Source organism: Nicotiana tomentosiformis, chromosome 11 (assembly GCF_000390325.3).
Source record: "Nicotiana tomentosiformis chromosome 11, ASM39032v3, whole genome shotgun sequence".
NCBI lineage: Eukaryota > Viridiplantae > Streptophyta > Magnoliopsida > Solanales > Solanaceae > Nicotiana > Nicotiana tomentosiformis.
The window spans coordinates 74,040,455-74,057,140 of record NC_090822.1 but is presented as its reverse complement, the minus strand read 5'-3'; positions in this window follow the sequence as shown (position 1 = coordinate 74,057,140).

Below are 16,686 nucleotides of genomic sequence, written 5' to 3'. Positions count from 1 at the left end.
TGAACAACCATGCATGCCATGGATTTGAAAGGTCAATGGCGATTTGAAGTTTAATCTCTGGGGTTAGGGTTTGGATTTGGGAGATTTGAATTTCGATGATGAAACAAGCAAAGATTCAGCGAGGATCGTGGATATGGGGGACAAATGAGATGATTTGAGGTTAATTTCATGACCTTGCACTAATTTGTGAAAGGTCTATTGATTGATGGAGTTAGGGCACACGAGAAAAAAAAGATGGGAAGGGGAAAGAAGGGCGGTTGGGTAGGTGACAAATGATTTAGGGTTTTGGGGGTATTGGGGTGTCTCTAAAGTTAAGCTTAGGAGATAGGATACAGACCGTTGGATCTGGTGATCAACGACCTTGGAATTTTGGGCATTTAGAATTTTTTAGAAAGAATTTTAATAGCTATTGGATTATGAGGTTTGAACGATAGAGATGGGGTCTTTGGGCGGCTATTTTAAAAATCAGAGGAAAATCAGGGATTAAATGGGAGTCTTTGATAAGGTGGATCAACGGTTCAGATGCGTGTGTGTTTGTTTTGTGAGTGATAAAGGAGGGTGATGTGGCACGATCTCATTGGTTCGCAAGGAGTGGCATGGATTGCCAACTTGGAATGAGATGGGGTATTTGGACTGGGTCTAATCCGAATTGGGCTTGGTATTTGGGCTAAAAATAATTTAACTAATAGCCATTTTGTATTTAGTTAAGGAATTACAATTGTAGCCTTTTAGTTTTTTTAACCCTTTTAAAATCAATTTAAATAAACTTAACAATTTCAATAAAAAATAATGTGGTAAAATCATAATTACTATATGTTGTTAATTATTTTAATTATCTATAAATGATACATATTTCGAATTATAACACTAATTTCAAAATATTAACATAGTAACATAACTCACTGGAAATTAAGGAGCTATTTTGTCAAATTATAAAACATATGTAATGTATATACAAAAGTTATTTTTTATTATAATAAATACACTTGTAATTATACAATTTCAGTACTACATGATTAATTTTGAAACTAATACTTAATTAATTTCTAAAATATATATTCATTAATAGAAAATACTTTTAAAGTATTTATTGTAAATTGTTAAGCGTGAATAAATTAATTTTAAATGGGAGGGTCAAAATTGGCCGTCAATACTACTGACATGCCACACCAATTCAACCTATAGCCACAAACCGTGCAATCCATACACCAATACGCAACAATTCAAATGCACCCAAAAATAGGAAATAACTCAAATTAGAAGACCGTCCCGCAAACTCAACAAGTACCATCACAACCGTAATACTATGAATCCATCATACATAGTAGAACCAAGACACACTAATCTAACACAAAGGATCAAATCTCAACATAATTCCGCTGCAATGCGTGACCTCATCCAAACACTGGCCCATATGAAATACCTCAAGTCACAATGCTCAAAACCAACAACCACAGGCAATTCGACATCAAGTACGCAAGTGCATAACCATAACCAAGGCGCAATCAACTATTCAATACCCAAATAACCATCTCTCTCAAATTTCGCTACAAGACCTAAACAGACCCGCACCATGTGTGCATATAACCAGCAAATCACAACCCCTCATAGCATAGAAGAGTAACACATAGAACACGTCGGATACGCATAAGATCAATTCTAACCGAATGACACATCTTTCTGCAATAACAGTGCCGAGTTAACAAATCCAACCCGGTGTAGGATACACATCCTCATTAGACCTACCAATGAGCCCCCAAATCATCGATGGTCATACGCTAATGGATAAATAGCCCTCAAACAGTCCAAAATTATCTAACCTTAACACGTACCACCATTTAGATAACTTTGGCCACATCTTCACAGTCCGCAACCCCGAGACAATCTGCTTCTGAGAACACCCAGTCTCCAAATCCATAGAACACCTGAATCACCACAGCCGGCCCCAATTCTATGAAATGACCCGGCCTGTAGTTTTGAGTATTATAGCCTTGTTCCCCTATTTACTGCTCAATTTATTCTTTACAGTTGTTATGTGACTTGCCGCGTTGATTGGTTCGAGTCCGGTGAGGTTTTGGAATGAATTTGAACACTTAGTTCCAAGGTTTAAAGCTTAAGTTGAAATAGTGACGGGATATTGATTTATTTGTAGATGACTCCGGAATAGAATTTTAATGATTCCAATAGCTCCGTATGGTATTTTGGACTTAGGAGCATGTCCGGAAAATTAATTGAAAGTCTGTAGTTAAATTAGGCTTGAAATGACTAAAATAGAAATTTAAGTTGGGAAGTTTGACTGGGGAGTTGACTTTTTGATATAGAGGTCGGAATCCGATTCTAGAAATTGAAATAGGTCTGTTATGTTATTTATGACTTGTGTGCAAATTTTGAGGTCAATCGGACTTGATTTGATAGGTTTCGGCATCAAATATAGAAGTTGAAAAATCTTAGTTTCATTAAGCTTGAATTGGGGTATGATTCATGGTTTTAGCATTGTTTGATGTGATTTGAGCTTTCGACTAAGTTTGTATGATGTTTTAGGACTTATTGGTGTATTTGGTTAAGGTCCAGGGGGTCTCGGGTGAGTTTTATATGGCTAACAGATCAAAATTTGGACTTAAATAGCTGTTGGAAATTTTAGCCTTCTGGTGCAATCGCACCTGCAGAATTTAGCTCAAGAGCTAGGGTGAGGCGATTTTCAGGAGATATTTCAAGAAAAACATTGGGGTAAGTATTCTTAGCTCAATTTTAGTTAAATTACCTGAATCCATGGTTAATTTTAACATTTAATCGATGATTTAAGTCGGAAGATTTAGAAAACCCTCTTGGTTTAAATTGAAGATTTGAGGGTCGAGTTGAGGTCGCATTTTGATAAAATTGGTATGGCTAGACTCGTGATTGAATGGGATTTCAGATTTTGTAACTTTAGTCGGGTTTTGAGACGTGGTCCCCACGGGCGAATTTTGGGTGAAAATTCGGATTTTGATGGAAAATTTATATTTTCTTATGGAATTAATTCCTATAATTGTTATTGACTAAATCAGATTATTTGTGGCTAGATTCGAGGTGTTTGGAAGACGACTCGTAAGGCAAAGGCATTGTAGAGTAAAGAATTACACGGTTTGAGGTAAGTAACAGTTCTAAATTTGGTCCTGAGGGTATGAACCCTGGATTATGTGTTATGTGATTGGTTTTGAGGTGACACACATGCTAGGTGACAGGCGTGTGGGCGTGCATCATAGAAATTGTGACTTGATCAATTCCATGGAACAGTGTAGTTGAATAATCTGTTGATATCGATACATTTTTTCACGTGTTAGAGAAATTGATCTATAAATCATGTTAAATCATATGTTTACATTGTTGAGACCCACAAAGGTCGTGTACTTGTGGAATTATCTGCTAAATTGTTGTTTTGCACTCAGTCACAGTTTTATTTGCACATTTTTACCTCAATCTCTCTTATTCATTATTGATGCATCATATCATTGTTGTTGGGCTGCTTATCATGATTTCTGAGAGCCGGAGAGACTGGAGAGGTTGATGACTAATTGAGGCCGATGGCCTAATTGTGAGGATATTTATGGGATCGGGCTGCACGCCGCAGCATGTTTCATTGATTTATGCCATGATTGGCTTGTTATAGTGCTTGGGCTGAAGGAGCCCCTTCGGAGTCTGTACACACCCCTAGTGAGCACAGGTACCTACTGAGTGCGAGTACCGAGTGCTGAGCGATTGAGAGGAATACGTGAATGAGAGGAATGAGTGACTGTGAAGAAAGAGTGACTGTGAGATTGGAATGAATGGGAGGACTGAGTGATTGTTACTCTTAGAGGATGCATTGATTCTATTATTGCTGCATTTCAGCTGTCACTATCACTGCTTTGGAAAAACTCTGAAAGACATTATTTCTGTTTTATTCAAATTTGATATGAATTTACCGTGGAGTTTTAAATGTTGAACTTGAAAGCATGCCTACTTTTTTATGTTGGAAATTACTGTATTTGGACTTAGTTGTGAAGTTCGTCACTACTTTCAGTTCTTTATTTATTACTATTACTTACTGAGTTGGTTGTACTCATACTATACCCTGCACTTCGTGTGCATATCCAGGTGATCCCGGACATAGTGGGTGTTGATTCTTTCGCACCGTTGATTTTTCGGAGATTAAGAGGTAGCTGCCGTATTTCGCAGACCTTGTCTCTCTTTCCCTATCTCATTGTTTACTATATTTGGTCTTAGACTATTATAGACCATGTTTTCCAGACTTGTAATGTATAGATGCTCATGTACTCAGTGATACCAAATTTTGGGAATATATATATTTTACCCAGTATTTGTGGGATTTTTTCTTAAACTTAATTATTATATTTTCTGTATTTAAAAGAAATTGTGGGTTATTGATGTTGTCGACTTGCCTAGTATTAAGATAGGCGCCATCACGACGGATGGGATTTCGGGTCGTGACAAGTTGGTATCAGAGCTTAGGTTACATAGGTCCCACGAGTCATGAGCAGGTTTAGTAGAGACTTCCGGATCGGTACAGAGATGTCTATACTTATCTTTGAGAGGTTATCGAACCCTTAGGAAAACTTCCCTTCCTTGTATTCTGTCGGCCTTACTACCGGATCGGAAGGTCATCCACCAGTGCCACCAGTGCCACCAGTTAGGGCCGCGAAAGGCCAGTGCCGTGGTAGAGGTTGGGGCCGAGGTAGAGGTCGAGGTGTAGCTCGTACAACAGTTGGAGAAGCACCTGTGGCACCACCAGTTGCTCCAGCTCAGGAGCAGATTCCACATATAGCTAAGCCGACAGGACCAACTCAGGCACCAGCTGTACCTATTGTGATTCCAGGCGTTGAGGAGGCACTAGCATAGATATTGACAGTTTGCACTGGCCTTGCTCAGGCTGTTTCGGCTCAGGTCGTACCTGCCACTTATCAGGCAGGGGGAGGTATTCATATCCCTGTTACCCATACTCCATATCAGGTAGTACAGGGACTTCAGATACCGGGGGCACTACCAGCCCAACCGGCTACAGCTGCTCAGGCCCCTGTAGTCCCCGTTATGGCTGATGATGAGCAGAGGAGACTTGAGAGATTTGGGAGGCTTCGACCTCCATCATTTAGCGGTGCTAAGTTAGAGGATGCTGAAGGTTTTCTGGATAAGTGCCAGCGGATGCTTCGGACAACGGGTATTCTGGAGACCAGCGGGGTCTCGCTCACTACTATTCAGTTTTTGGGGCTGCCTTCAGATGGTGGGAGGCTTATGAGAGGCGCAGGTTGGTCGGTGCAGCACCACTTACATGGCAGGAGTTCTCTGTTCTCTTTTTGGAGAAGTTCGCACCGCAGTCTCGCAGAGAGGAGCTGCGCAGACAATTTGATCAGTTACGTCAGGATAGCATGTCTGTGATGTAGTACGAGATGAGATTTTCTGAGTTCGCTCGTCACGCAGTTTGGTTGTTTTCCACTGATAGGGAGAGGATTAGGAGGTTCATTGATGGCCTCACATATCAGTTACAGTTACTTATGACTAGGGATAGGGTATCTGGTGCTACTTTTGACGAGGTGGTTAACATTGTTCGGCAAATAGAGATGGTCCTTAGCCAGGGGCATGGAGAGGGAGAGGCTAAGAGGCCTCGTGGACCGGGTGTTTTACGCAGTGTTCCTTCAGGGAGCCAGTTTTACAATAGCAGGGGTCGTCATTACAAGCACGCTCAGACGGGTCGTCCAGTTCACCACGGTGCATCATCCAGCCATGGTTCATACATTTCTCATCACGGTCAGTCATCTCTTAGTGCCTTTCCAGCCCAGAGTTCGCCCTGTGTTCCTTCACTTTAGGGTTCATTTGCACCGGGTGCTTCTAGCAGTTTTTTTGGTTCTCGGGGCCCGATTCAGTCCTCACCACCAGCAATACCGGGGAGTTGCTTTGAGTGTGGAGAGTTTGGGCATATGTGGAGGCAGTGTATCAGACTACGACTTCAACACCAGTTACTTTGCCACCCGCCCAGCCAGCTCGGGGTAGGGGTCAGTCATCTAGGGGTCGCCCAAGACAGGGAGGCTGATCAGGTGGCGGTCAGGCCCCATTCTATGCTTTTCCTGTCAGGCCAGATATCGTTGCCTCAGATGCAGTGATCACAGGTATTGTCTCAGTGTGCCATAGGGAGACTTCTATATTATTTTACCCTGCTTCTACTTATTCGTATGTATCATCGTACTTTACTCATTATCTGGATATTCCCCGTGAGTCCTTAGTTTCACCTGTTTGTGTATCTACGCCGGTGGGCGATACTATTACTGTGGACCGTGTATATCGGTCGTGTATGGTAACTATTGGGGGACTAGAGACTAGAGTTGATCTTTTATTGCTCAGTATGGTTGATTTCAATGTAATTCTGGGTATTGGATTAGTTGTCTCCATGTTATGCTATTCTGGACTGTCACGCAAAAATCGTGACATTAACAATTCCAGGGTTGCCGAAGGTCGAATGGAGAGGTTCGCTAGATTATGTTCCCATCATGGTAATTTCCTATTTGAAGGCCCAACGTATGGTTGGGAAGGGGTGTTTGTCATATTTGGCCTTTGTGAGAGATGTTGATGCAAATGCTGCTACTATTGATTCAGTACCGGTAGTGTGAGACTTTCCGGATGTATTTTTTGTAGACCTGCCGTGTATGCCACCCGATAGGGATATTTATTTTGGTATTGACTTGGTGTCGGGCACTCAGTCAATTTCTATTCCTCAATATTGTATAACACCGGCTGAGTAAAAAGAATTGAAAGAATAACTTTAGGAACTTCTTGATAAGGGGTTTATTAGGCCTAGTGTGTCGCCTTGGGGTGCATCGGTTCTGTTTGTGAAAAATAAAGATAGTACAATGAGGATATGTATCGACTATAGGCAGCTGAACAAATTTACAATCAAGAATAAGTATCCTTTGCTGCGTATTGATGATTTATTTGACCAACTACAGGGAGTAAAGGTATTCTCCAAAATTGATTAGAGATCCGGGTATCACCAGTTAAAAATTCGGAACTCGGATATTCTAAAGACGGCATTCAGGACCCGCTATGGTCACTATGAATTTCTTGTGATCTCTTTTGGGCTAACCAACGCCCCAACAATATTTATGCATTTGATGAATAGTGTATTCCAACCATATATTGATTCATTTGTCGTAGTATTTATTGATGATATCCTGGTGTACTCACGTAGCCAGAAGAAGCATGTACAACACGTGGGTATTGTATTACAGAGGCTGAGAGAGGAGAGACTTTATGCCAAATTCTCTAAGTGTAAGTTCTGGCTTAGTTCGGTGGCATTCTTGGGAAATATAGTGTCCGGTGAAGGAATTAAGGTGGATCCGAAGAAGATAGAGGCAGTTCAGAGTTGGACAAGGTCATCTTCAGCTACTGATATTTAGAGTTTTTTCGGCTTGGCCAGGTATTAGCGTTACTTCGTGGAGGGTTTCTCATCTATTGCAGCGCCTATGACTAAATTAACCCAGAAAGGTGCTCCGTTCAGGTGGTCGGATGAGTGTGAAGAGAGCTTTCAGAAGCTCAACACAGCTTTGACTACAGCCCCAGTATTGGTGTTTCCTACAGGTTTAGGGTCTTGTACTGTGTATTGTGATGCGTAGGGTGATTGCCTATATGTCCAGATAGTTAAAGGTACATGAGAAGAAGTATCCGATCCAAGACCTTGAGTTAGAAGCTATTGTTCATGCCTTGAAAATTTGTCGACATTATTTGTACGGTGTCTATTATGAGGTTTATACTGATCATCAGAGTTTACCACATTTGTTTAAACAAAAGGATCTTAATTTGCAGCAGCGGAGGTGGTTGGGGTTGCTTAAGGATTATGATATCACCATTCTCTATCATCCCAGAAAGGCCAATGTGGTGTCGATGCCTTGAGTCGTAAGGCGGAGAGTTTGGGCAGCTTAGCATACTTACCGGTAACAGAGAGGCCTAATGTTCAGGCCTTGGCCAACCAGTTTGTCAGATTGGATATTTCTGAGCTGAGCCGAGTTTTGGCTTGTGTGGTTTCTCAGTCGTCTTTATGATCGTATTAGAGAACGTCAGTATGATGACCCTCATCTGCTTGTCCTTAAGGACACGGTTCAGCACGGTGATGCCAAGGAAGTCACAATTGGGGATGACGGTGTATTACCAATGCAGGGTAGGCTATGTGTGCCTAATGTAGATGGTGTGCATGAGTTAATTCTCTAGGAGGCTCACAATTCGCGGTACTCTATTCATCGAAGTGCCGCGAAGATGTATCAGGATTTGATGCAACACTATTGGTGGAGGCGAATGAAGAAAGATATAGTTTGGTTTGTAGCTCGGTGTTAAAATTGTCAACGGGTAAAGTACAAGCATCAGAGATCGGGAGGATTGCTTCAGAGACTTGAAATTCTGGAGTGGAAATAGGAGCGTGTTACCATGGATTTCATAGTTGGGCTCCCACGGACCTTGAGGAAGTTTGATGCTGTTTGGGTGATTGTAGATCGGTTGACTAAATCCGTGCATTTTATTCCAGTTGCTATTAATTATTCTTCGGAATGGTTGGCTGAGATTTATATCCGCGAGATTGTTCGGCTACACGGTGTGCCAGTGTCCATCATTTCAGATCGGGGCACGCAGTTTACATCACAGTTTTTGAGAGCAGTGCAGCGAGAATTGGGCACACAAGTTCAGTTGATTACAACATTTCACCCTCAGACGGAAGGACAGTCCCAGCGCACTATTCAGATATTGGAAGATATACTACGCACTTGTGTCATTGATTTTGGGGGTTCTTGGGATCAATTTCTGCCACTGGCAGAGTTTTCTTAGAATAACAGCTACCAATCGAGAATTTAGATGACTCTGTATAAGGCTTTATTTGGGAGACGGTGTCGGTCTCTGGTGGCTTGGTTTGAGCCGGGTGAGACTAGGCTATTGGGTACTGATTTGGTTCCGGATGCTTTGGAGAAGGTTAAATTGATTCAGGAGCGGCTTCGCACGGTGCAGTCTAGACAGAAGAGTTATGCTGACCGGAAGGTTCGTGATGTTGCTTACATGGTAGGAGAGAAGGTACTACTCAGAATTTCGTCTATGAAATTGTTATGAGATTCGGGGAAAAGGGCAAGTTGAGCCCTCGGTATATTGGACCTTTTGAAATACCTAAAAGGATTGGAGAGGTGGCTTATGAACTTGCATTGCCGCATAGTTTATCGGGTGTTCACCCATTGTTTCATGTATTAATGCTCTGGAAGTATGTCGGAGAACCGTCTCATGTTTTGAATTTCAGCACAGTGAAGTTAGATGGTAATTTGACTTATTGTCACGACCCAAACCGATGGACCGCGACGGGTACCCGGTGCCTTACTCAACTGAGTACCAACGTTACATATCTTTCTTATCATATTATCATTGGCAAAAGGGCCAAACAGGCCGTCATAGGCTAACTAGAATAAACCAGTTTTATATTTTGCTTCGCAAATTGTCTTGCAAGGTGGCCCCATGGCCAAAGTATGACATTATATGTTCAGAGTCCCTTAGTCGCAATTTGAGACGCCAGGTTAGGTGAGGCACCGGGTGCTTGTCTCGCTCCTAGGTTCGGGGCATGACATTTTATTATTCGGATTTATTTCCTATGGTTTTATTCATGAGATGAAGTTATTTTGGCTAGATTTGAGCTATCGGAGGTTGTTTCACATGAGAGGTCATTTTAGAGTATCAGTCTAGCTTCTTTGAGGTAAGTATATATCTTGCCTAACTTTGTGTAGGGAAACTACCCCTTAGAATTTGAGTTATTTGTGCTAGTTATGTCATGTGAAGGCCGTGTGCTCGAGGTGACGAGTACGTACTCGGGCTTATTTGTGGAAACTTGACCATTTAGGGCTCTTAGGTTCTTATGTTCATTAAAAATGAAGTTGTTTTTATCATGGTAAATCCCCCATTAACTAAATTCACCCTTATGTGTCTTATTTGGAGTTGATTGATTCACGTTCTACCCTTGTTGCCGATAAACGCTTATGTACCTTAATTGAAGTTGTCGCCTCTTGTATTTCCATATTGTCTTTTTCGTAATTGCTTAACCTTAATTGAAATTATTTTTATCTCTTCCTTAATTGCTTAACCTTAATTGAAGTTTTGTTATCCCTTTCATTGTTGACTTACTCTTATTTTGAATTCATTGATTTATGCTATCTCCCTTATCGTCGAGTTGTACTTATGTGGAATCATTGTTATACATTATCTCTCCCCTTGTTGAGCTATTCTTGTTGAAACCATTATTACATGTTGTGTCTTTCATTATGAGCTCGTTCTTCCGTTTCTTTGTGTTATGTAGTTCTTGTGTTGATTTACTTGCCTTACTCTCGCGTTATTATTGTTGTTGTTTATGTACTCAGTGTTGTTGAGCCGAGGGCTATGCGTGGTTGTGGTATTGAAATTGTTTTGAGGAAAAGTTATGGCATATGGGCACATGTGGTGAAAGACCTTATATTGTGTTGTTATGTTTCTGGCACACGTGGTGTTGTTGAGAGGATAGTCGGGGCGTTCGTACGTGAGTTGTCCATGCTATTATTATTATTATTATTATTATTATTATTATTATTATTATTATTATTATTATTATTATTATTATTATTATTATTATTTATATTTGAACATGCGGCGTGACAAGGCGGGCTATATTTATGTGGGTTTGCACATGTGGAGAGACAAGGTGCGAATATTATTATGCACGTGCGGCGAGACAAGGCAGGCATTTACTTTGTTGTTGCACATGTGGCGAGACAAGACGGTCTATGTCGGGGATGATTAGTGATGGCCTGGGGGCATTGTTATTGATGATATTTGTGTGGTGGTATGCCTACCTTGTGTGAGTTATACATTGTACATTTTGTGGTGATGGTTTCCTATGTGCCATTCATTGCCTCTACTCTTACTTGTTGACTTGAGTTGTGATAGAACACTTGCACAAGCGTACACGTAATTAATCATTCATATCGATTTAAGAAGATGAATCCTGACGTTAGTGACCATTTACATGTACTCTCATTTACTTGCCTTCTGTGTGAGAGTTGTTATATTGGCATGCGAGTTGTCTGTGTGGTCATGAGTCATTATTATTGTTGGCACGTGACTTGTTCGTTCGGATATTAGATATTGTCACTCCCTTGGCACGTGAGTCATCCGTGCGGTTATGAATGGCAATGTGGGCACGAGATGCCAAGTGATTAGGGTTCACGAATTGGGACCCGTGAAATGTGACTATGAGGTGAAATAACTCGGGAAAATCCTTGAACAAATCTTATGTGGAAGTGGTTGCTCTTATTGAGTTGTTACTTGTTCCCTTTACTCGGTTTCACCAGACATAAACTATGTTCAGCTTACTCTACTATATTATTTCTTGTTTGTCCTCTGTTGCTAATCGTTGTTCTAGTATTTTATTTCGAGTATCATTTTGTTATTTTTACCATGCTTAGCTTTATATTGAAATTGTTTTCCTGTTAGTTTCACATTTGTACTTGTACATGCTATTTAGTCTAGTAGGTGTCTTGACTGTCCCTCGTCACTACTTCACCGAGGTTAGTCTTGATACTTACTGGGTACCACTGTGGTGTACTCATTCCATCACGACATCCTACGGAGGAAATTTGGGGTCGTGGCCGAAACAAACCCAATCGATAAAGGTCGAATTTTTTATTAAAAGCCCAAAGTCAACCAAAACATCAACAAAAGTCAATGTCGGACCCACTTTGGATTCCGAATCCAAGCTTACCCGAGCGAAGCCCGAATCAATCAAGCTCACATGAATGAAAACTGACACAATCGGAGTCTGATAGCTCAACCAATTCGCCAAAATATCGCTCTTAGGTGTTTATAACATGAGAGTCCAACCCACACTAGTTGGGTCCCATATCTCCCGAAATACTCCTCCAAAACTTGTGAAATTCGAGTATGTTGTGCTCCTAATATAGGAGAACAAAATCCCAAAAGAAATCGAGAAATAAATGCCTCTAACGCATTTTCAATTTTTAAAATTTAGGACATAACCCTAGGTCTTGATTTAAAGAATTAAATGGGTTTTCAATTAAAATCATGGATTAAAGCTTAAACCAAGGGAATAAATCAAAGAGAAATACTTAGGTTATGGTTTAAACCATACCTCATGAAAGAAACTTGAAGAACATCATTGAATTCTTCTAATCCCAAACTTTCAAGATATTAAAAATCTCCAGCAACATTATTAACCAAAAATGCCTAGTTGTTCTACCTCATTTCTTATGCCAAACGATCCCGAAACTTGCTTTTAATGCCTCCAATGGATTCCTCGTGAAATGCCAGTCAAGTTAGGCTTTTGAATCACTCCATTTGACCTTATAATGAATACGATATGTTGGTTTCAATATTTGAAAATAATGCAGATTTTTAAATACGATTTCAGTGGCAATGTCGTAATTAATCTGAAAGATCTAGCAGCCCAATTCTTAGTAAAATGACCATAAATTCTCATACGATATCGAAACTTGATGATTTTAGTTTTTATGGTTCCAAAATTATGATACGGATACAATGATTTAGTCGAAACACGAATCAAAGGTCATTTTATCAATAGAGTAACCTTTATGATCAAATCGACGTCGAAACCGAAAATAATCGCCATAGAACCCAAATTTATCCAAAACTCATCGGAATTTAACCAAACTTTGTGGACATGTCCAAAATTATCATACAAACTTATTGGAATAATTAAAACTCGATTCCGAGACCGTTCACCCAAAAGCCAAACCTTAGTGAACTCTTCCAACTTAAAGCTTCTAAAACGAGAATCATTCTTCCAAATCAATCCCAAAAATCTCGAAAACCGAAACCAACCATACACGCAAGTTATAATACATAATATGAATCTACTTAAAGTCTCAAACCACTGAATAGAACGCTAAAGCTCAAAATGACCGATCGGGTCGTTACATTCACCCTTACTTAAACATACGTTCATCCTCGAACGTGCCAAAAGTCGTTCCAAATCCATGAAATCGCTATATACCCTAACCATACACATAAGCATGGGTGATCCCATGTCACTCCAATCCATTTAAGCCCGATAACACCACCTAATAGAGGATCCTTACTTTAACCTTAGTTAATAAACCTTCAAACATAAATCCCCAACATCCGGAACTCATTATATGACCCGATTCTTGCATATATACACCGTATAACCGTAAACAAGCTGTATCAATCCATAACCATATCTAAATACATAATTACATTATACACAACATAACTCAAATACTCTTAGCAATAAGTTCCGACCGCAATAGTTGCTCGATAACTAACCCGACACCGGTAACAAACCTCATATCAACTAAAATCTTGTTTTGAACCTTCGTACACTGCCAATGATGAAAGAAACATATAGAAACTCATAACCACCCATCAGATTAGCATGTCGTGGAGCTCTCTTGCCCGATAAGAACCATAGACAAAATCTAAGCCGACTAGTGACACAATTCTTGCAAACATACCTTAATCAAATCCTATGGCACTCATTTCAGGCCCAATAACCTCACGTCATCCAGTACAAGCTACTCGACTAACCTGTCACACAAATCCTACTTAGAGCCACATACCATACAATCTGTGCACCAACGGACAATAACTCAAATACACCCAATGATGGAAAGAGAATGGAAATGAAGAAACCATCCCTCCAGCTCAACAAATACCACCAGAAAGCGCAATGCTGTCAATACACCACACAAAGGGAAATATAACACACAAAATAAGCACAAAGGATCATATCCTAGCATAACGCCGCTGCGATGTATGACCCAATCCGAACACCGGTCCATATGAAATACCTCAAGCCACAATGCTCAAAATCAATAGCCACTCGCAATTCGACATCAAGTACACGAAGTGCATGACCATAACCATGGAGAAGGGAATAAAACAATATACCATAGCCCGAAAAGACCATAACCAAGGCACAATCAACCATTCAACACCCCAATTACCATTTTGCTCGAATTCCGCTACAAGGCCTAAATAGAACCTCACCGGGTGTGTATATAACCAACAAATCACGACCCCTCATAGCATAGCAGAGTAACATATAGAATATATCAGAACACGAACATGCTCAACTCTAACCGAATGACACACCTTTCAGCAATAACGGCACTGAGTCAACAAATCTGACCCGATGTAGAATACACATCCTCATTGGGTCTAGCAATGGACCCACAAATCAACCCTGGTCATCCCCAAATAGATAAATGGCCCTCCAAAAGTCCAAAATAACCTAACCGTAGCACGCACTACCATCTAGCTAACTTTGGCCACATCTTCACAATCCGCAACCCTGAAACAATCTGCTTCTGAGAACTCCTAGTCTCTAAATCCATAGAACACATGAATCACCATAGCCGATCCGAACTTCACCACTCGAATGACTAACACATCTCTCATACATAATCATCCCTACGCGAAATACTTCTATAATTCTTTCATGCCACATAGGAAAATCTGAACATCAGCAGTCGATCAACCAGGCGAGTACAACAATACCAATGAATGATCTGCAAGTCAAAACCAAGTAGTAATGCACACCCTTCTCAGGCAATACCAAGTAGTAATAGCATTCATCTAGTCATATGAAACCATCTATGTTGTCTAAGAATTCATGACCTTCCCTTCAAAACTGAACCGTGACCTTGTACATGCAAATCTTAATCCCACACAACACGCCGCATCTATCATTCCATTCTATGTAAAGCATGAGAATCTCATAATCAACTTTGAGTCACCAGCAGAATACATACCCGATCAGTCAGAAACCTTCCATTTGATCCCATCGAGTAGAAAATCACAATACATAATATGCTTCCCACGTTAGTAGGAAATATCCATCTCAAACCGTGGTAGAAACTATCGAAAACTCTTCGAAACCCATTTGCACATAACCAAGCCATCAAAACTGAATCTCTCTAACTCAACCAAGCCACGCAGGTCGCCAAACCGAAGAGTATTTCCACAAAATACCTGTAGAGACTCGCCACATCATAAGTACCCATAGAACCGATCATATCCATTACTGTGCTGATCCAACCTACTACCAAGCTGTCATATTTCTCTGAGTTCCTTCTGAATTACCCTTAAGTTAACACTTCTCCTTGCCAGAACACCATGATCCTTACCCAGAGCTCACCATAAGAGATCCTAGCATAAAACCACACCGCCACTATAATATTTTAGGTCTATAGCCATCCCTACAAAGTATTTCATAATGTATCAAAAAGCATAGCATTTGATCAAAGGCCACACTTTTTGACCTTAAGCAACACTTTTTTTAGGGGGAGGGGAGGATGGCCTAAAGTACCATAACCTTTCCCCTAAGGCCACACTTTTAAAGTGTTTCTTTAAAGGCCACACTTCTAAAGTGTTGCTTTAACTATGTATGGTGTTTATGAAGTCAAATGAATTACTAACAACATCAACATCCTCAATTGGAAAAGACAGAAATCAAACTTACAAAAGAGCCCATAACAGAGAAAGGAATTAATTCTTTAAATAATCATCTAAGTTATGAAATAACCCACGAAAGTCACTTTTAAGTTTTTCTTACCTATAAAGTCATCTAACTATAGCTTTGTATCTTAGAAAATAAATACTCCTGGAAAAACCTCTATCTCTCACCAGATTTATAAACCTCAAATCAATATCTTGCTTGTATCTTGCAGGTACAAGAGCTGAAACAACTTGAGAGAGTAAATATACTAGAGCATGATCTCTAAATGCAAATCAAGAGATTCCAAGCATGAGTTTTAGAGATAAATATTAAAAATTGATTCTTAAAAATTTAAGATTCTGCAGTTAATGCCTAAATTTAAAATTGCTTAGAACTAATTAAGCCTTGCAGTATAGATATACACCAATAATGCCAAGACAAGAACATTAGAGTAGATATGAATTCATTTAAACACAAGTCAAACTATACAAATCCAAGTAATTAAAACAGGATTCTCTTGCCAACAAAATCAAGTTGGTCACATCAGATCATAGTAAATGGTTGTGAAAAGTAAAACATGAGATTTTTCTGACAAGTTCTAGATTAAAGAGAACATCAACAAACTAACTATCATTGATATATATACAAAACAGGAAGAAACAAAAAGAAGAAAGTTATCATGCTTAGAATATTTTAATCATGATCTAGCTCATATGATATGTAAAACTTTACGTGATAACTAAGAATTTCATATCACCAAGCGAAAGTGATTTATTGAGTTATTTTTCAATTTAATCTTAGAGAAATGGCTAAACGTTGACTTTTAAAAATAAAACTGGTATTGAGATAAATGTAGAGAATTGAGGGCTAAAAGTCAAAGCAGAAGAGAAAAAAAAGTCACAAATGCTAAAATGATACCAACAATGACCTGCTTGCAAGATGCAAGCAAAAACTAAGGAGAATAGCTCCACTTTACTTTTTTAGAGAAGATGCAATTTTTCCAAGAAGACATCAAATAAATGAAACTCTAAAAAATAGAAGTAGGTGAACAACAAGAAAAGCAACCCCAAACTAAGAAAAATTGAGAATCAAGCCCACTTTGCATTGTTTTAATATTCCGAAAGCAAATATTTTAGAAAAGCATGCTCGTATAAATTAAGCTGAATTGTTTATTTTGG